The sequence below is a fragment of the Agelaius tricolor genome, unplaced genomic scaffold (assembly GCF_023055355.1).
Source record: "Agelaius tricolor isolate 1412-34295 unplaced genomic scaffold, bAgeTri1.0.p SCAF_42, whole genome shotgun sequence".
Lineage (NCBI taxonomy): Eukaryota > Metazoa > Chordata > Aves > Passeriformes > Icteridae > Agelaius > Agelaius tricolor.
Window position 1 is genome coordinate 65,851 of NW_027269302.1, and position 21,020 is coordinate 86,870.

General features: G+C 51.4%; 2 protein-coding genes and 2 long non-coding RNA genes across 9 annotated transcripts in view; 2 read left to right on the top strand and 2 right to left on the bottom strand.

The window, feature by feature from the left end:
• LOC139603903 (zinc finger protein 239-like) overlaps positions 1–21,020 on the top strand; it is a 256,414-nt gene that overhangs the window by 48,978 nt on the left and 186,416 nt on the right. The window lies entirely within an intron of this gene.
• The window catches only part of LOC139603907 (zinc finger protein 436-like), a 623,778-nt gene that overhangs the window by 7,696 nt on the left and 595,062 nt on the right, over positions 1–21,020 (bottom strand). The gene's annotated exons all lie outside the window — the stretch shown is intronic.
• LOC139603932 (uncharacterized) lies at positions 816–9,992 on the top strand. Of its 2 annotated transcripts, XR_011683864.1 has the most exons (3): positions 816–1,420; positions 6,346–7,353; positions 9,702–9,992. It is a non-coding gene; the product is annotated as an uncharacterized lncRNA (long non-coding RNA). The 2 variants fall into 2 exon arrangements; XR_011683863.1 differs by lacking the exon at positions 9,702–9,992 and having other exon boundaries at positions 6,346–8,487.
• On the bottom strand, positions 8,463–9,251 carry LOC139603933 (uncharacterized). The gene is made up of 2 exons (XR_011683865.1): positions 8,755–9,251; positions 8,463–8,724 (listed from the first exon to the last, which is right to left on the bottom strand). It is a non-coding gene; the product is annotated as an uncharacterized lncRNA (long non-coding RNA).

Here is a 21,020-nt window from a genome sequence, read left to right on the forward strand (position 1 = left end):
AAACTGACATGTCATGGAATGATTTTTTCTGCACAGCCGGGCTATGTGTGGATGAAAGTATTTCTGTTGCACATCCTGGCCAGAACCAAGTAATGCCTTGACTCTCTCACACTAAAGAGATTCTTGGAGAGTTTTTGTTTTCCCTACAGTTTCAGTGATAAGATTACAACATGAGAAACATTTTTTATAATAATCCTACTTTATATTGTCAGGTAGGTTTGGGACAGAAGGGTGAGAATCAATTTTTGGTCAGGGTTTTTCCATGTTCGCCTTTATGTTGCATTTTGCAAAATTGAAGAGCTTTAACCGTGATACTTTTAACTCTTAAATAGTTAATACTTTTTTTAAAAAAAGCAGGGTGAAGCTGCAAAGGGAAACAGCAAATGGAGAATGTTGGGAAAACTTTACTATAAATAAATGGGGGGGAATTGAGATGAGGGACTACATTTTGTTCGTCATGAAGAAGAGACCAGTGTGTTACAAGAGTTGTCTGCTGACTATTTCTGTACTACTTCATGAGATATGAGCTACAAGGATACCAGGGAAGGGGTTGCAGGAGCCCACACATAGTCCCACCCAGCAAATGGTACAAACAGATAACTCACAGAAATAACGACCAGGGAAAGGCTGGGGAAAGGGCAGGGGCAGATTAACACCCAGCAGGGAAACCTTTCCCGCTGACAAATGGTACAAGCAGATAACTCACAGAGATAATGACCAGGGAAAAGCTGGGGAAGGGGCAGGGGCAGATAAACAGTCTGCAAGGCAGGATATTTGCTTGCTTAAGCTTGATAGGGCACAGTTTGCAAGGCAGGACATTTGCTTGCTTAAGCTTGATAGGGCACATATTGCGTTAATCATAAGATTTTGGTAATTTTTCACAGAGAAGTCACCAAATAAAGACATAGGGTGAAGAAGACACGGCTGAGGAAGACTCCGCAGCCTTTATCACCGACCACCAGGAGACAGAAGGATGACCCCCTAGCAACAACCAGCGCAGGCGCAGAGAACTCCGAGATAACATGGACTCCTGAAGGATGGAGAGGATAAAAGGACTGAATCAGAAACTAGTTGGTGTGGCAGTTGGTGGAGCGGAGACTCCCCTGTCACCCAGCGCTGAGCCTTTGCTTACGTAGTATAACTGCTTCAATAATTAATAAATTCTTTGATTGGAAATTACTCGTTTTGAGTCAATTTTATAACAATTTGGTGCCGTGACTCGGATGAGAGTTTGGATCGGGTAAGATCTACCCAGAGTGGGGGGCGCCTCATCCAGTGCTTTCCAGGTGGCCCCTCTGGGAGAACCTCCGCCACTCTCACCAACGACCCTAAAATATATACTAGTAAGCAAACGGGACAAATTATACCGGTGAACCCCTTAATAATCTGTGCACGGAGTCCGGACGAAGACGCAGGACGCGTAAGTATAAAAGGGAATCCGTTCGGGCGGGGTTGGGATCCCGGAGTGTGGCGGTGGACAAGTGTGAATGAGAGGAGGGCCGGCAGCCGGACTCTCCAAGTGAGTGCGGACCCTTGAGTAGTGCGGTTCCCGTAGACCCGCGAAGGGCTCAGGCCACGAAAAAGGGGAAGTGAAAGGAATTTGAGAGGGAAAGAAGGCACTCCGGACGAATGGGGCAGGGGAAAAGCAAGACCCCAACCCAAGTCAAACTCCCCCCCATTCCAAGGGACACCCCCCTAGGATTCATGCTTAGTAATTGGAAGCATTATCCGGGGACCGAGACTAAGGATAGGGCCAGAATGATACATTATTGCATGGAAGTATGGGGTGGGAAAGAGATTTCCAAAGAAGTTTTTTGGCCCGTGTTTGGATCATCTGAAGACTGGGTTCGACAGGACTTGAACCTATGGGTAAATTCTAAAGAGCCCTTCTCGTAAGAGGAGAGTGATTATGCCAAAATATGGGTAGCAAGACCCGAAGTGTATGTTTTCCAATTAAGAGAAGGGAAAGGGGATCCGCACAAAAAGGGGAAGAGGGACAATCATTTGGGCGACTTAATTATAGCACCGCCCCCATATGTCCCACCGCCAGCACCCAATGCCCCACCACCTCCACAACCACCTGCACCGAACAATGATGAAGAGGGTAACCAAGGGGAGGTTAACCAAACCGGTTACCAAGGCCCGATTACAAGGAGCCGCAGTAGGGTTGAGACGGGGCTATTCCCTCTACGGGAGATGCCCATGGGTGGACCACAGGCGGGTATAGGATTTATTACTGTCCCCTTGAGTTCGGCAGATGTACGAGACTTTAAGAAGGACATGGGACATTTATTAGAGGACCCTTTTGGGGTAGCCGAGAGGGTCGACCGGTTCTTAGGACCAAACATCTATACCTGGGAAGACATGCAGTCCATTTTGGGCATTCTGTTCTCTACTGAAGAACGGAATATGATAAGAAGGGAAGGAATGTGTATTTGGGACACGCAGCATGTCCAAGGCCCGGCTGCGGACGCTAAATGGCCCCTACAGAACCCCCATTGGGACCATCAAAATGCGGCACATAGAACACATATGCAGGATTTAAGGACCATAATTATTCAGGGGATTAGGGACTCAGTCCCGAGGGGGCAAAATATAGATCGGGCATTCAACGATAGGCAAAAGAAGGACGAGTTGCCTACGGAATGGCTCGAGAGATTACGGCGGAACTTACAATTGTACTCCGGAATGGACCCCGATAGCCAAACTTCACAGTCAATGCTGAAAGTCCATTTCGTTTTAAAATCGTGGGACAACATAAAGAAGAAAATCCAGAAGTTAGAGGACTGGCAGGACAGGGGGCTGGATGAACTGCTTAGGGAGGCACAGAAAGTATATGTCCGTAGGGACGACGAAAGAGACCGCAGACAAGTAAGGTTGATGGTCGCAGCAACAGGTGGGGGGAGGTACCAAAGAGAAGGGCGAAAGGGAGGTTCGAGTGAACAAAAAGAGAAAAGTATAGGAGAGTCAGAAGGGGTGAAGGTGTGTTTTTATTGCGGAAAAAAAGGGCATTTTAAGCGAGAATGTAGAGTCCGAATCAGAGACGAGAAGCAGTTCCAAATGGACTAGGGGGGTCAGGGGCTCTATTTGGTGGGGACCTGGAAAAATCATAAAGAGCCCTTGATAAAACTTAAAGTGGGTCCCCATAACCAAGAAATTGAATTCTTGGTAGATACAGGGGCAGAAAGATCCACGGTACAGAACCTACCAAAAGGATGTACCATCTCTAAAGAAACTGCCACTGTCATAGGGGCAAAAGGGGAACCTTTTGAAGTACAAATCATAAAAAATGTGACTATAGAATCAGGATCCAAAATAGGGATGGGAAATCTATTATTGGTACCCGACTCAGATTATAATCTGCTCGGGCGAGACATGATTATAGAATTAGGGATTAGTATAGGTGTAGATAATAAGGAATTAAAAATTAAATTATGCCCTTTAAGGGTAGAAGATGAAAAGCAAATTAACCCCGAAGTCTGGTACACACCTGAGAGCGTGGGACAGCTAAAAATCACTCCATTTTCGGTAACTATCAAAAATCCGGATGTCCCCGTCCGAATTAAGCAATACCCATTATCCCCAGAAGGGAGACGAGGATTAAAACCAGAAATAGAAAGGTTGTTGAATAATGGATTGTTAGAACCCTGTATGTCTCCGTTCAATACTCCCATCCTACCAGTTAAAAAGCCAAACGGCACCTATCGATTGGTGCATGATTTAAGGGAAATAAACAAGCGAACTGTAGCCCGGTTCCCGGTGGTGGCAAATCCTTATACCCTCTTGACTAAACTGGGGCCTGAGAATTTATGGTACAGTGTTATAGATCTCAAAGATGCCTTTTGGGCATGCCCTTTGGCTAAAGAAAGCCGGGATTATTTTGCATTTGAATGGGAAGACCCCGATACAGGAAGGAGACAACAATTAAGATGGACGGTACTCCCTCAAGGATTCACTGAGTCCCCTAATCTCTTCGGGCAGGCTTTAGAGCAAATTTTACAGGATTACCAAGTGGGGCCAGGGGTTACATTAATCCAATACGTAGATGATCTACTCCTGGCGGGGCAGCAGGAAGAGAATGTACGGAAAGAAAGTATTAAGTTATTGAACTTTTTAGGATTAAAGGGATTGAAAGTCTCCAAGGCAAAACTACAATTTGTCGAAGAAGAAGTAAAATACCTAGGCCATTATCTAAAGAAAGGAGAGAAGAGAATAGACCCCGAACGAATACAGGCGATTTTAGCATTACCAATTCCAAGAAATAAGAGACAAATCAGGCAAATACTTGGACTAACTGGTTATTGTCGACAATGGATTGAAAACTACAGTAGTAAGGCGACTTTCTTGTATCAGAAACTTACTCAAGAGGGACTCCTAAAATGGGATCAGGAGGACACCGAAAGGCTGCAAGAGCTTAAAGAGAGCCTAATCCATGCCCCGGTATTAAGTTTACCTAATACTAATAGACCCTTCTTTTTGTTCATAAACGTAGACAAGGGGGTCGCATATGGGGTCCTTACTCAAGAATGGGCAGAGAAAAGGAAACCGGTGGCTTATCTATCAAAGATCTTGGACCCAGTAAGCAGAGGATGGCCTACGTGCTTACAAGCAATTGTAGGATGTGCTCTTTTGGTAGAAGAAGCCTGGAAAATTACATTTAATAGCAGCCTGAAAGTGCTGTCCCCCCATAACATACGGGGAGTCTTACAGCAAAAGGCTGAAAAATGGATCTCAGACGCAAGGCTTCTAAAATATGAAGGAATATTAATTGAGGCTCCAAATTTAACTCTAGAAACTACTAATATCCAAAATCCAGCTTCCTTCTTATATGGAGGACCAGAAGAAGCACTAACACATGATTGTATAGTGACTATAGAAGAACAGACAAAAATCAGACCAGATTTGGAAGAAGAAGAATTGGAAAAAGGAGGAAGACTGTTTGTGGATGGATCCTCCAGAGTAGTTGAGGGAAGGAGAAAATCAGGATATGCTATCATAAGGGGACCCAACCTGGAAGTGATAGAATCGGGACCCCTTAGTGGATCCTGGTCCGCCCAAGCATGTGAACTATATGCTGTACTACGAGCCCTGGAATGGTTAACAGGAAAAGATGGGACTATTTTGACGGACTCGAAATATAGCTATGGGGTAGTCCATACATTTGGCAAAATATGGGAGGAAAGAGGACTAATAAATTCACAAGGGAAAGATTTAGTTCACCGTAAATTAATATTAGACGTGCTCAGTGCCCTACAAAAACCCCGAAAAATAGCTATAGTTCACCTGAAAGGTCACCAGAAAGGACTGGATTTGAGAAGTAGGGGAAATAATGCAGCTGACCAGGAGGCTAAACGGGCTGCCCTGAGACTTCTCACTTTGAAGGAAAACATAGAACACTCCCAAACACCAGAACCTGACCCCGACATCAAGTTTAATAAAGAGGAAGAGAATAAAATACAAAAACTAGGAGCTAAAAGGGATGCACAAGGAGCATGGAAATTAGCAGATGGCAGAGAAATAATACCTAGAGCATTGGCACATAGATTACTGACTAAGATACATCAAAAAACACATTGGGGATCACAGGGACTGGTAGATTATTTTGCTGCAAAGTATGTGAGTGTGGGAATCTGGGACATTGCCAAACAAGTAACCAGAGGATGCCTAATTTGCTAACAAGTAAATAGAAAAAATTTGAGAAAATTACCGGAGGGAGGCCGACCGCTAGCGAAAAGGCCTTTCTCCCACATTCAGATAGATTTCACTGAGCTCCCCAAAGTAGGGAGAACCAAATATTTATTGGTCTTGGTGGACCACCTAACACATTTTGTGGAAGCCTTCCCAACCGTAAGAGAAACAGCCAAAGTAGTTACGAAAATATTGATGGAAGAGATAATCCCGAGATACGGGGTCCCAGAAGTCATTGACTCAGATAGAGGGCCGCATTTTATTTCCCAAGTTACCCAAAACTTAGCAACAGCTCTGGGCATACGGTGGGAACAACATGCCCCCTGGCATCCCCAGAGCTCTGGACGAGTTGAACGAATGAATGGGGAAATAAAAAAGCAATTGACCAAACTGGTAGCAGAAACCAATTTGACCTGGGTTAAATGTATTCCTCTAGCGTTGCTAAATATAAGAACAAGACCTAGAGCTGATTTAGGGGTATCACCCTTTGAAATGATGTATGGGATGCCGTATAACCTAGAAAATCCTAACGAACATCCTGTCATTAATGACACATGTACGCAAAAATATTTGGTGGAATTGACAAAGTACAGAAAGGCATTATGGGAAAAAGGTACGTTAGCACAACGGCCTCCTTTAGATTTTATCTTACACCAGGTACAGCCAGGAGATTGGGTGCTCGTGAAAAGCTGGAAAGAAAACCCCTTGACTCCAAGGTGGGAAGGACCATTCCAAGTACTCCTCAGCACAGAAGCAGCCATACGAACCGCTGAAAAAGGATGGACTCATGCTAGTCGCATAAAAGGACCGGTAAAACCCCCTCACAGCTGGGAGGTTTGCAGTCTCCCGGGAGAAACCAAATTAAAGCTGAAACAAACTGATAAATGATTTGGATAATAATCTGGGTTGGAGATAACCATTATCTCCAAACCCAGCTAATAGGGAATCAGGAGGCTCTTGGATATTGCAAACTCTTAGAGGACGAGTTGAGAAAGCCCTACTTTAAGTCCCCAAGATTAGAACATAAAGGGCACACATGGGAGGGGGAAAAAGCACAAAACAAAGATATTAGGTTAAAGTGTAACTGGTTAGATTGTGACTGTCACCCCCTTGTATGCTTTTCCTGTAAATTGTGTCACGAACCTTGGTGGTCTCATTGTTGGAGTGGTAGAACACCTAGGGGAATTTGTACACTGTGCTATGAGAAAGAGAGGAGACTAACTTCTATCATTCTTAGTAGCAGAGTTGCTACGGGGGAGGTAAAGCTTGGATCTGACGAGTGGTGGGAAACCTTTTCCAAAGGGGTAAATCCTGATCGGTTCTGCTACCACCCTAACGAACCGATCCCCTTTCTCCTGGACATCCTGGAAGTGGTGTGTCGGAAGAAAGCCCCCAATTTGCGGCGTGACCTCTCATTAATAAAAGCTGATAACTGGGCCGCCAGTGCTAAAAAGTGGAAATGGGAGGTTTATCCGGCTCCTGAAGAATACCCCTGCTGCCGAGAAGATGGCAAACCCCGAGGCTCGCAGCAACTGAGTCGTCGGGCGAGGCAGAGAGGTAATAACCAGTGGAGTCCGTCGGAAGCCCCGACCCCCATATGGGATGTCCAGGAAATGTTGGCCGTCCTGCCCCAGGATTGGTAACCCACCACTGGGGAAACCAAAGGTAAAATTCAACCTGAGCTCCGACAATGACAGCCCCAAATTACAAGCCTTAATTCTTTTCTGGTGCATCGTAACAAGTTCAGGGGCAGAAGGGTATTCACATCAACCCTTCAAATGGTCACTGATTAGATGGGAAGACCAGTATGTTATCCAGACCAAAATCACGTCTGGCGCACCCAGCTTTTTATGTACTTTGTGTGATTTAATACCTGTAAATCCATGTTTAAATCAGTTTGGATGTTATTTTTGTCCAAGCTCAAACCCGGGAAAAGGGTATTGTAACTATCCAGGACACTTTTACTGTGCTTATTGGGACTGTGTATCAGTAAGCTCCTTTGGGGGGAACGAGGACCGGTTTATCAGAACTGGATGGGGTCCATACGGGTGTACACAGCCCACTTCCACATATACCCAGAAAGAAGGAGGGTTAGATGGAACATGCAATATGATTTACATTAATGTGACAAAACCACATGACCAAGTCTGGTTATTAGGGAAAATGTGGGGAGCCCGATTATGGGAACCAGGGACAGACAGAGGGGGGCACTTTATAATCCAAAAGACAACCGTGCCACACGACCCCGAACCAATTGGACCAAACCAGGCGATAGCTGGAGAACTAACGCTAGGAGAAAATAATGGAAATGAATCAGAAACAGCCCCAACCACTAGTCTTCCAGAAATGTATAAGCAAAACTTTACTGATTCGACCCGAGGACCTGAAAACCCGGGAGAAGGGGACTTGTGGAAAATATTACAGGCCACTTTCCTAGTCCTGAATGAGACCCATCCAAATCTAACTGAGGAATGTTGGCTGTGTTACACCGTAAACCCCCCGTTCTATGAAGCCATAGGGGTAACAGCAAAAAGCAGACGAGTAAATGGGACCAACCCAGCTAGGTGCCTATGGAAAAAAGAAGGAGAAGAATCGAGAGGGATAACCTTGGCAAGGGTAACAGGGAGAGGAAGATGTATAGGACGAGTACCAGTGGAAAAACAACATCTATGTCAGGTTATGGGGAATCTGAGTGACCCTAAGAAACCTGCCAGCTGGATACTGCCAGCAGCAAATACTAAATGGGTCTGTAACACTCTCGGAGTCACCCCATGTATAAATATAGACCGATTTAATGAATCCAGTGACTTTTGTATTCAAGTATTGATAGTACCCAGAGTCCTTTACCACCCCGTAGAGTACGTTTATGAACAATATCAAAATATAGGACCCCACATAGTGAAACGGGAAATATTCACAACCTTCACTGTAGCAATGTTACTAGGAATAGCTGCAGCTGGGACAGGAACAGGAATAGCCTCACTCATACAGCAACACCGAGGATTCCAAGAACTAAGAGCCTCTGTAGATGAAGACCTCAGGAGGATCGAAACCTCCATCAAAGACCTCACAGAATCATTAGATTCCCTAGCAGAGGTAGCCTTACAAAATCGAAGGGGGTTAAATCTATTATTCCTGCAACAAGGAGGACTATGTGCTGCTTTAAGAGAAGAATGCTGCACATATGTAAACAAGAGCGGAATTATACGGGACTCAATGGCAAAACTACGGGAGGGGCTAGAAAGAAGACAAAGAGAAAGGGAAAAACACCAAAGCTGCTATGAATCTTGGTTTAACTATTCTCCTTGGCTTACAACTTTATTATCAACGATAGCGGGTCCACTACTTCTCTTACTATTGGGACTCACGTTTGGCCCTTGTATTTTTAATAAATTGATTAGCATTGTAAAAGGCAGATTAGAAGCTGCTCACCTTATGCTCACACAAGCAAAATACGAAACCTTGAAGATGGATGATCCAGAAGAATCTCTGGAGCTCAGCAAAAGGGAATTAGAGTGTTTTGACAAACAAAATTGAGTATCAAAACAAAGGGGGGATTGAGATGAGGGACTACATTTTGTTTGTCACGAGAAAGAGACCAGTGTGTTACAAGAGTTGTCTGCTGACTATTTCTGTACTACTTCATGAGATATGAGCCACAAGGATACCAGGGAAGGGGTTGCAGGAGCCCACACATAGTCCCACGCAGCAAATGGTACAAACAGATAACTCACAGAAATAACGACCAGGGAAAGGCTGGGGAAAGGGCAGGGGCAGATTAACACCCAGCAGGGAAAACTTTCCCGCTGACAAATGGTACAAGCAGATAACTCACAGAGATAATGACCAGGGAAAAGCTGGGGAAGGGGCAGGGGCAGATAAACAGTCTGCAAGGCAGGATATTTGCTTGCTTAAGCTTGATAGGGCACAGTTTGCAAGGCAGGACATTTGCTTGCTTAAGCTTGATAGGGCACATATTGCGTTAATCATAAGATTTTGGTAATTTTCCACAGAGAAGTCACCAAATAAGGACATAGGGTGAAGAAGACGCGGCTGAGGAAGACTCCGCAGCCTTTATCACCGACCACCAGGAGACAGAAGGATGACCCTCTAGCAACAACCAGCGCAGGCGCAGAGAACTCTGAGATAACATGGACTCCTGAAGGATAGAGAGGATAAAAGGACTGAATCAGAAACTAGTTGGTGCGGCAGTAGTGGAGCGGAGACTCCCCTGTCGCCCAGCGCTGAGCCTTTGCTTACGTAGTATAACTGCTTCAATAATTAATAAATTCTTTGATTGGAAATTACTCGTTTTGAGTCAATTTTATAACAATGGGGTGTCCAGGGGGTCCCTGTGCCCAGGAAAGGGGGTGCACGGGCCCCGGTGTTGAGGAAGGTGGTGGGTGGGGGCTGTGGAAGGCAGGAGTGGGGGTCCAGGGGGTGCTGGGGTCAAGGAAAAGCGGGGGCTGGGGTGTCTGAGAGGGGGAGGGCCGGGAAAGGGGGTGCGGGGGGGCATTGGTGCTGCATGAGGGGGTGCAGGAGGGTCCCCGTGCTGGATAAGGGGGTGCAGGGGGGGTCCCTGTGCCTGAGAACGGAGGGTTTGGGAGGGTTCCAGTCTCGGATATGGGGGTGCACGGCGGTCCTGGTGCAGTGGAATGGGGGTGCAGGGGGTCCTGGTGCTGTATAAGGGGATGAAGTGGGGTCCCGGTGCCCAGGAATGGGGGGTTCAGGGGTGCCGGTGCCAGATAATGGCCTGGCTGGGATCTGGTGCTGGGAAAGGGGGTGCAGGGGGTCCCAGGGCCAGATAACGGGATGCACTGGGGTCCCGGTGCCCAGGAATGGGGTTCCGGGGGGTTCCATTCCCGAGTTCCGGGGTTCAAGGGGTCCTGGTGCCTGAAAATTGAGGTTCAGGGGGTCCTGGTGCCGGATAAGGGGATGTAGTGGATCCCGGTGCCCAGAAATTGGGGTTCAGGGCGGTTTCCCTGCCCGGGAATGGGGGCTCAGGGGGTTCCAGGCTGCAGATAAGGGGGTGCAGGGGTTATCGGGGCTGAGGAAGGGGGTACAGGGGGGGTCCCAGTGCCGCGAAATGAACGTTCAAGGGGGGTCTCTTGACCCCCTGGAACCCCAGGGGACCCTCCGGGATCCCCTGGAACCCCTTCCAGGAAGCGTCAGGAATGAAGAACTGGGGGGACGCCGAAATTTGGGAGATCTGGGGGTCCAAAAGCCGAGGAAAAGGGAGGGTCTGGGGTCTGGGAAGGACGAGGTGGCCGGGAATGGGCGTGCAGGGGGTCCCAGAGCACTGACGGGGGTGCGGGGGGATCCTAGGCCCGGATTAGGGGGGGCAGGGGGGTCCCAGTGCCCAAAAATTGGGGTTCAGGGGGTTCCCGTGCCGGGGAATGCGGGTTCGGGGGGAGTTTCCTTCCAGGGATTTGGGATTCAAGGGGGTCCCGGTGGCCGGGAATTGCGGTTCCGGGGGCGTCGGTGACCAGAAATGGGGATTCAGGGGGGTCCTGGGGCCACATGAGGGGGTACAGGGGGGTGCCAATGCTGGGCAAGGGGGTACAGGGGGGTCCCTGTGCCCAGAAATGGGCGCTCAAGGGGGTCCGCGTGCTAAGGAATGGGGGTTCAGGGGGGTCCCGGTGCTGAAAAAGGGTGCTGAGGGGGTCACAGGACCGAAAATGGGGGTTCAGGGCAGTCCCGGTACCCGGGAATGGAGGTTTAGGGAGTTCCCGGTGCCCAGGAATTGCGGTTCAGGGGGGTCCCGGTGAACAGAAACGGGGGTTCAGGGGATCTCGGTGCCAGATGAGGGGGTACAGGGGGGTGCGGGTGCTGGGGAAGTGGAGTGAGGGGGGGTGACATGACCCAAAATGGGGGTTCAGGAGGGTTCCCCTGCCCGGGAATGGAAGATCAAGGGGGTCCCGGTGCCCGGGAATTGCGGTTCAGGGGGGTCCCGGTTTCGGGGGGTCCCACTCACCTTTGGTCGCGGCCCCCGGGTCCCCCAGGAGCCCCAGGAGCCCCCGGAGCACCCCCAGCCCCAGCGCTGGGGCCATCGCAGCCGTCCCCGATCGCGGCTGCAGAGACGCGAAAGCGAAAGTGCCCGAGGGAGCGCGGGGGGAGGGGGAAAGGGCGAATTCCAGGGAATTCACCTGGATCCCCTCCTGGCACCCCTCTGGATCCCTCGGGGATCCGTCTGGGACCCTCCAGGGCCGCGCCCTGCGGGACCCCCGGGCCGGGCTGTGCTGAACTCCCGGCCCTGCGCTCAAACTCTGCCCGGACCCCGCTGGGCTCGGCCCAAAGCCGGGCAAGCAGCGGGAGCAGCGGAGCCAATTTTTGCTGCGGGTGCGGGTCCCACCCCCGGCGGAGCAGGGCTGGGCGCTGGGACCCGATCCCTGATTCCCAATCTCCTTCTCTCTCGCTCTCTCTCTGCTGTTCTCTCCCTTTCCTTTGGGGGATCATAAATCCCAGAGCGGCCGCAGAGCCCCGTGCCCAGGCCGGGTTTCCCAGCAAAGGGAGGCTGGGGCTGAGGTGCCCCGGGCTGGCCGGGAATGGGGGCCCGGGGCTCCCTGGGCTCACGGAAATGGGGGCTCCAGGGGCTGGGAGAGGAGGATACCCGGGAAAGGGGGTGCAGGGGGGTGTTGGTGCAGGATAAAGGGGTGCAGGGGGGGGTCCCAGTGCCCGGGAATGGGGTTGGGAGGGGGGGGTGGGCAGCAGCTGCTGGAGAGAGACTGGGACAGACTGGAATGGACTAGGACAGACTGGGAAAAGAACCCACTGGGAGCAGAACTGAGGCAGCAGAGATCATACTGGGATATACTGGGACCACACTGAGGGCTACTGGGAACATGCAGGGGACAATTGAGATCGGACTGGGAGGGACTGGGAATGGTTTGGATCATCCTGGGACTGACTGGAATCATACTGGGAGTGATCAGATCTGTATTAGGGGTGAAGAAGAGAAACTGGAATAATGCAGGGAGCAACTGGGATCATACTGGGAGCAGCTGCCCCATGCTGGGGTCATACTGGGATCATACTGGGACTGATGGGGTGACACTTGGAGTGACTGGCATAGTACTGGGAGTGTCTGGGAGTAACTGGGATCAAACTGGAGGTGACTGGACTTATACGGGAAGCAACTGGGACCACCGCGGGGGCAAATGGCATCGGGTAAGGTGTGACCGGGCTCATCCTGGAAGTGCCTGGGGCCACACTGGGCTCTTACTGAGAGGGACTGAGAGTGAAAGGAACCATACAGGGCATGACTGGGAGCCGCTGGGACCGTGTCGGGGGCAACTGGGATCCTACCGGGAGTGATTTGGACCATACTGGGAGCGAGCGGGAGCCACCGGTGAGGCGGCGGCGGAGCTGGGAGGCGGCCGCAGCGCAGGTGGGAGCCGCGCTGGGTTGTGCGGGGGCTCGGGGCTCGCTGCGGGCCTCGGGGGCGGCAGGGGGCTCAGGCGGGTTCCTTGTGCCGTGTCCGGCCCGTGGTGCCGCTGCCGTGAGGGCGCTGCGGGAGCGGCTGCCCGCGGTCTCCTTGCGGCCGCTGCCTCGGCAGGAGCCGCTGCCGGAGCAGCGCTGGCTCGGCCCGGTTCCTGTGGCTGGCACAGGGGCGGCTGCCCCGTGCCCGGGGCTGTGCGGGGAAATTCACGTGGCCGGAGGTTTCCGTGCCCCGAGGAGACAGAGGAGTCCTGTACAAGTGACTTTATTGCTGAGCAGAGGGAGAGGCCGTGGCGCATTTGCCGTGCGCTCGCTGCCATTGTTGTAGTTCGCAGCCTCCTTTTTATCCTCATTTTCCCGGCTCATCTCCCTCTCCCTTTGCCCACTGGCTGAGGTACTTGGAAGGTTCAGACCTCCCGATCTGCCAACTGCACGTCCTCGTTAATGTGCACCCCCACTTTTGTAGAACAGCCGATATTCACGGCTCTGTTAAGTCTTTTTTGTTCTCGACGTTCAGGAATTTAGCGGGATTTTCTGTGAGCAGCAGTCCATGTTAATTAATAACATTTATTGAAGCTGGTGGTTTCGCCCGTTACTTCCTTATCTACAAGTCCCTGGCCCCTCGCTCAGCTGCTGAATGAGCTGCACTCTCAAGGTGCGGAGCATGGTAAAAAGGTGAGAGGTGCTGTAGCACATCAGAGCAGAAGCAGCATTCGTTTAACCCATGGTCTGCCAGGGAACCACAAAACCATGTCCCATTCCCATCCTTTCCACGTTTGGACTGGTACATGAGATGCTTTTTTGTTTCCTTTGTTATCTGTTTCACCACTTTGGCTTTGTCATCTATTTGCCAAGACCAGTTTGAGTCATTTGATTTTCCACAAACTCCTCTTTTCTCTGCTAACAGATGATCTAATCCCATCCCATGGTGAAATGTTGTGTTCCTCATTTCAGTGGATTGCTCAGCAGGAAGGTCAGGAGCTGGAGCTGTCTGGTTGGTTATTCCGAGGGCAGCTTGTAATCTAATGGTGCCATTGAAATGAGAAACGGGTTCTGTGGCTCCTGATATGAATTGGTTTGGGTTCCCAGGGGCTGGTCCATGGTGTTGTAGGATTTGTTCTGCTGGCCGTTCATCTTCTCCCCATTTTTGGCCGCTCTCTCCAGCCAGGGCTGCATCAATTGACCATTTGTCTCTAATTAAATCATCAAATACTTGGATTCCCAACTGATTTCCCGGAACTTGTGGGAGCAAGAACATCTCAGTGCTCTAATCCACCCCATATAACATAGACAGTGACAGCACACGTTGGAATGGGCAGAGGGATGATTCCCCCCCATTTATTTATAGTGAAGTTTTCCCAACATTCTCCATTTGCTGTTTCCCTGTGCAGCTTCACCCGTTTCTGTTGCAGGGTCAGATATCCTCACCCCGGGCTCTGCCTTGAGCTGTGCAAATTCCATCAGCGCAAGCAGGCAGAGCTCGGGGTGAGGGGCAGGGGGAATCAGCCCAATTCCTGCCCCAGGCAAGAGACCCAGGTACATTGGCCAGGCTTTGCCCAGCAGGGTTCATTTGCATTCCTAAAGCTCCTCTCCTGGCTGACTAGAACCAAAGCTTCTCTTCCAGGGCAGCCATCTGGTGAGTCACATGTGGCCCCCCGGAATCTGCTTTTTTTAAAAAAAGTATTAACTATTTAAGAGTTAAAAGTATCACGGTTAAAGCTCTTCAATTTTGCAAAATGCAACATAAAGGCGAACATGGAAAAACCCAGAACAAAAATTGATTCTCACCCTTCTGTCCCAAACCTACCTGACAATATAAAGTAGGATTATTATAAAAAATGTTTCTCATGTTGTAATCTTATCACTGAAACTGTAGGGAAAACAAAAACTCTCCAAGAATCTCTTTAGTGTGAGAGAGTCAAGGCATTGCTTGGTTCTGGCCAGGATGGGCAACAGAAATACTTTCATCCACACATAGCCCGGCTGTGCAGGAAAAATCATTCCATGACATGTCAGTTTTACCCGATTTTTCCTAAACTTTACGTAGTCTGAACCAATCTAAATCCACTGCTTTAATGTTCATTGCTTCCAAGTCGTGTAAGTTTTTAGTGTTTGGTTTCCTGTTGGACCCGGATTTCTTCCCCTCTGCTGTGAATTCCGCCCACACTCCTGGATTTCCTTCTCAGCCTTTTCCAGACCAGGTGTCTCCAGCTGTGCGGGGGCAGTGTCTGGGGTAGCTGTTGGTTGCTGTTTGCTGCGGGGCGTTGATGTTTTGTTGCTGGTCCTTATCTCTGTGGGTGTCTTTTGGGCTATTCCCAGTCTGTTCGGATGTTAAACTCGTCTCCATTGAGTGGTGGAGATGAGTTTAACATCCGAACAGACTGGGAACCCCTTAAATAAAACCTTTAAAATTTCTTTCCTAAAGGCAAACCTTTGAGTAGAGAAACCTTTCTGAGCAGAGAAATAAGATTTAAAAGAAGCAGGATGGGTACATTTTGCAGCAGTGCAGTCGCAGGCAGCCCAGAGTGTGGGTGTGAGTGAGCCCCAGGGTGGAATTGTGCCGCGGTGCTCCCCAGCAGCTGTGGCAGTGCAGGCCCAGCCAGCGCTGGAGCTGCAGCAGCGGCAGCGAGGCTTGGCCGCAGTGGCTGGAGGTGCCAGGGGAGGGTGGCCAGGATTCCCGAGGGTTTGAGCAGAGGATCTGTGGGCAGGCCCGGGGGCTTGGCCCGCTGTGGAGCCCTGGCTGCTGCTGCGTTGCCTTCAGGGCAGGCTCAGGGCGGCTCCCATGGTCCTGCTGCAGGCGGGAAGTGCAAATCTCCGGGGCTTCAGAGCCCCTGAGGCCAGGCTGAGGGGTCCCCCCGTGCTCAGCTGTGCTGGCGGCTGTTTCTGGCCTCAGGGACACTTGGTGTGGGCCCCTTGGCCACCAGTGGTGCTGCTTTGCACTCCTTAGGCAGGAGCCGATGGCCTGGCTGGGTGTTGGCAACAGCAAAGTCCCAGGGCAGGCTCTGTGCCAGCCCAGCTTCCTGCGGGAGAGATTCCACAGGAGACAGGATCCTGGCTACAGCCTGCCTTAAATTTACATCCCTTATTTCCACCCTGCACTAGGTGGAGAATTGCCCAGGTAAGGAATTCCAGACTTGAATTCCAAGGGAGATAATTGAATATCTGCCTTGGGTCTGGCTCTTTTTCTTGCCAAAGCCAATGGCAAAAGCTGTACCCATGGCATCTTGGTTTCTATCTCCGGCTTCCAAAGGTGTTTCTTTATTTCCCCATTCATTCTTTCTACCCAACCCGAGCTCTGGGCTTGCCAGGGGTTATGGAGGTCCCATTGTATTCCTAAAGCTGCCATTACCCCCCGAAGGGTCTTTCCTGTAAAATGAGTTCCCCATCTGAATCTATTGCTTCCACAATCCATTATCTTTGAATTATTTGTTTTAGAAATAGGTTAATAAGTGATCCAGTGCTTGCTGAAGCAGTCAGAATTGCTTTTGCCCCCTGTTAGGTGCCATGGTGTCAGCAGAAGATTTTGAAGCCTTCCTGCTCAGGGCATTTCAGTGCCAGGCTCTTACAAGCACCCACAGCTCCGCGGGTTGAGCTGAGCATGGGGCGGTGACCTGCGCTTTGTCTGATTCCCCGTCCTTAATAACAGCCTGTCTTGTAGCTCTTTTCCCTTCTGCTGCCCTTGCAGAGCCATCCACAAACACATTGTCTCCCTCAGGCCAGGGAATGTCCCATCAATCTCTCCCAGCCTGGCTCGGGAGCTCTGTCCCTTGAGTGCAGTCCTGGGTTCCTTGCCAGCCCCTCTCCAGGCTGTTCAAACAGGAGGCTGGGTTAAACCCTTGCCCTGTCCTCAGTTCTGAATCCTCCTGTGCCACTGAACAAGTTTCATACTGTAATAACCGAGCCCTGCTCATCCATTTAGAGGCTCTTTTGGTTGTCAAAGCTTTAACTTGATGCCAGACTTGAACTCTAGGAGATCCTCCTGTTGTCATCAGTTTTCAGGCCTCTGCTCCCACGGAAGCTGTGGCTGCACAATTCTGCAGACAATGAGGCTGCTCTCTGGCCACTGGGTTAAACATTTTAGCACAAGAATTCCTTTGGCAAGACCCTGTTTAACGTCCACCCATAATTCAAATTCTTTTTCCCTGTCTGGAAGGCCCAGGCCACTCGCCTCAGTTAATCTTAATTTTAACACTTGAAAATTCTGTGTTTCCTCCTTGTGTCCATCCATCCAGTTTGTTGACTGGCAGGATAGTTGCTTGTCCTGGTTGCTTTAATTTGTAGATGCTCCATATCTAATTTTCTGTATTTCCCTGGGGCTGCCCACACTTCTGGGTTCACTTCAGCATAGGCCTTGTCAGACTTTTGACACAGAGGTACAACAGAACTAGCCTCTGTATCCCTTTTTACAGTATTAAAATCCAGCTCTCAAACTCCTTCCTAGTTAATTACAATCACAGGAAGAAGAAAAAGAAATTTATTTCAAACCTATCCCCCACAGCTTCTAATAGTGGTTGAACAAATCATACCTGCTCATCTTTCCCACTCATTCCCTTAAAAATTAAAATATTCCTTTACTATTTTCCCCTTTAGGTCTAAGATTCAGAGCAGATTGAGAGGCCCCTGTGTCCATCAGAAAATGCCTCCTCTCAATGCAGACCCACCTGAATGTTCTCAAGGGCTCCAGTGTGGAGGGTCCCTGGTGTGATGGGAGCTGTGACAGCCCTGCCAATCCATGTCCATCACGGGCTGGACTTGCTGGTCCTGAGGGTGCTGCTGTCTCTGCTTGCAGTGTCCTTGTGCCCTGCAGCCGGAGCCCTGATTCCTTGCCAGGGGCTGTTTGGGTGGGCTGTGCCCTGCCGAGGAGGGCAATGCCTCTGCCGGGTGCTTGTGGCCGAGCCGTGCCCTGGGTGCTGGGGCCCCCTTGGGCCCTGGGGCTGATCCCTCAGGGGCTGTAGGAGCTCTGCCCTGGCCTTTGCCTTCAGCTTGGCCTTTTGCTGCTCCCTTCTTGCATTCACCTGCTGGGCCTTTGTGCCCAAGTGCTGCAGGGCCTTCTTCTGCCCCTCCTGCAGCCCCCCTCAGTGCCTGTGGGTGCTTGTCTTGCTTTACAAGACAGGCGTCTGCTTGGGAAGGAAGAAAAAGCCTCTCTTGGAATGGAGAATGCAAACCCCCTCCCTCTTAATTTTTAGGATAGTGAAATCAAGGGGCTCTCAGGCAAAGATATGGGATTAGGAATAACGGTTCTTTACTAGTGTGTATAATATAATAATAGTAGTGTGTATCAACAGCTCCGGCAGTGACAACAAACAGAGCCCGGAGCCGGTCCCGGCCTTTCGGCCGCGGCGCTTTCCCCTTGGGTGCAGTTCCGGGCACGGCCGGCAGGGGCGCGGGTGGCTCCCGCGGGGCGGGGCAGCGCATCCCTGCCATGGGAACCTCTCTTAACGGCAATAGAGCAATCCCTTCATCTAACTCTTTCACTTTTTTACCTTCTGTAGCCTTTCTCCCGTGTTTTGGGAAAGAATTTGGAGAGGGCTGCCTTTTAACTGAGCTCCTAGTGTTTCGATAAGGTGCTTCCTGTAGAGAGAGGGATTTTCCCTGAACAGCCGGAGCTGTGGTTACCAAGGGGACGTAACTCAGAGCAGGAGGGGTCAGGGGAGGATATCCCGCCGAGGCTCGGTGGGAGTGTGGGCAGGGTCTGCTGCCGGAATGGCCAGAGGGGGATCTTCCCGTGGAGGCCGAGCCGGAGCGTGGGCAGCCCCCACATGGCTTCTGGCGGCTGATCCGGCAGCTCCCGGCAGAGAAAAGGCAGGTGGGAGACCCCGGCAGCAGCGGCGGCGCTGCCCAGCGCAGCTGGCACGGGCAGGGCAGCCGGGGATGGGATGGCTGGGACCCGCCCTCGGTGCGGTCGGCGCGGTGACCTCGGCCCACGCGGCAGGACAGAGCAACCCCATCTTGCCCAGCATGGCCGGCAGAGCGGCCGCGGGCCGGGTAGTGGGGCCAGGGCACACAAATTCACCGCCAGCGCCGGGGCAGGTGGAGCTGCCCTGGGCAGTGAGCCCGCACCTGGGATGGAAACCGGGGCAGGCGGAGCTGAGGCGGGCAGCGAGCCGGGACCCGGGACAGGCGCCTCGGCCGCCAACGGAGGGGGCAAGAGCTGCAGAGGATCCCACTCTCTTTCTGACTTTTCCTCTTGTTCCCCTCCCTTTCATTTCCCCTTTTTATTTTCTTGGTTTTTTCCTCGGGTGTTTCTGATACTTCAAAGATTTTTATTCTCCTAAAATCTCCTGTCTAACATATGGCATCTTCTCTTTCTTCTAGATTAAATGGGTTTTTTTCCAAATAAATCCAGAACCTAACAAATCTAAACTTCTGCTTGGATATTTTGAAATGGTCGACGAGCTAACTCATGACCTCCTAATGTTGTTTTTCTCATCACCTTTTTATTTATCCTTTGGCAAATTAAGCATCTTTCAGTGACTTGCTTTGATACACCAAAAATCCCAGTGCACCCAAAATTCCTTAAAAAATGATCACACAAAGCTTGAGTACGCCAGTGGGGTTTCTGATGCACGTCTTCTAATCTTTTCCTAGTAAGCACATTTTATTAAGTAATTGTCTTCCATGTAGAAGTTTCTATTACTCTGATTTATCTTGTTCATTTCCTATCTTGTTTAATTCTTTTTTCTCGGCTTCCCTAAACTTTGGAATTTCCAGTTTTTCCTCGTTTGGAGTGAATATTAACATAACTCTTTCAGCTCCATTTTCTGCTGCATCCTTAGCTTTGTGATCTGCCCCCAGTTTGCCCAGTTTGCCTCTCCTTTGGCCCGGGCCGGGTTCCCCCCGCCCGCAGCGGCTGGGAGCAGCCGAGAGCCCCGCGCTGCCCATGCCGACCTGGCCCGGCTCCATGGCCGCTGCTGCCGCGGGCTGCGAGGGCTGCGGGAACGGGGCACCGAGGGTGTGGCTGCTGCTGGGGGAGGAGGAGGAGGGAGGGAAGGGCAGGGATGGAGGGGGAGGAGGAGGCGGGGTAAGGGGGGAGGAGGGGGAGAAGGAATGGAAGGGGCGGGATGGAAGAGGAGCAGGAGGTGGGGATAACACAGAGGAGGAGGAGGAGGGGGGATGGAAGAGGAGGAGCGGGAGGAGAAAGAGCAGGGAAGGAGGCGGGGTTAGGGGGGAGGAGGAGAGGGAGGTGGAGATAGGACAGAGGAGGAGCGGGAAGAAGATGAAGAGGAGGGACCAGGGCGGATCAAGGCTGAGCCGAGGGAGCCACGCGGTCTCGATCCCTGCCTGAATTCGCAGCCCCCACCTGTGGGATCATCGCCCCCCCCCCCCCCCATGGCTCCGGTGAGCGGGGAGGGGGAGCCCGGCCCGGATATCCCGGGGGGTCCCTGGGTTGGGTTTTTGGGGGGATGTTTGGAGAATGAAGAAGTCCAAGGCTGAGCGGAAAAGGCCCCTCGGGGGGACATCGGGGGGTGGCGGTGGCGGCTGCGGGCAGAGGCAGCCTGGAGGAGCAGAGCCCTGTGTGCCCCAGGAGGCCAAAGTGGGGAGGCCAGAGAGGGGGGAGCGCCGCCATTGGCGGGAGCCTCAAGAGCCTGGAGAGGGGCAGGGGGGACTCCTTGGAGCCGCTGCAGCCCAGAGCAGAGAATGAGGGGAGAAGGGAGCCCGGGAGCCCAAAGAGCCCCGGCATCCCGAAATGGGGAGAGCCAAGAGGGGGGAGCTTTTGGCATTGCTGGCACTGCCAGCAGCCTGGGCAGGGCGGGCACCCAGGAGAAGGGGGACCCCCAATCCAAGTGTGACCCCAGCAGCTGGGACAGGGGGGAACCCCTGAACACCAGAGGGGAGGGACCAGGGACGGGCAACCCCTGGGAGGCTTTTTCATGGCTGAATCTTGGTGTTTGGGA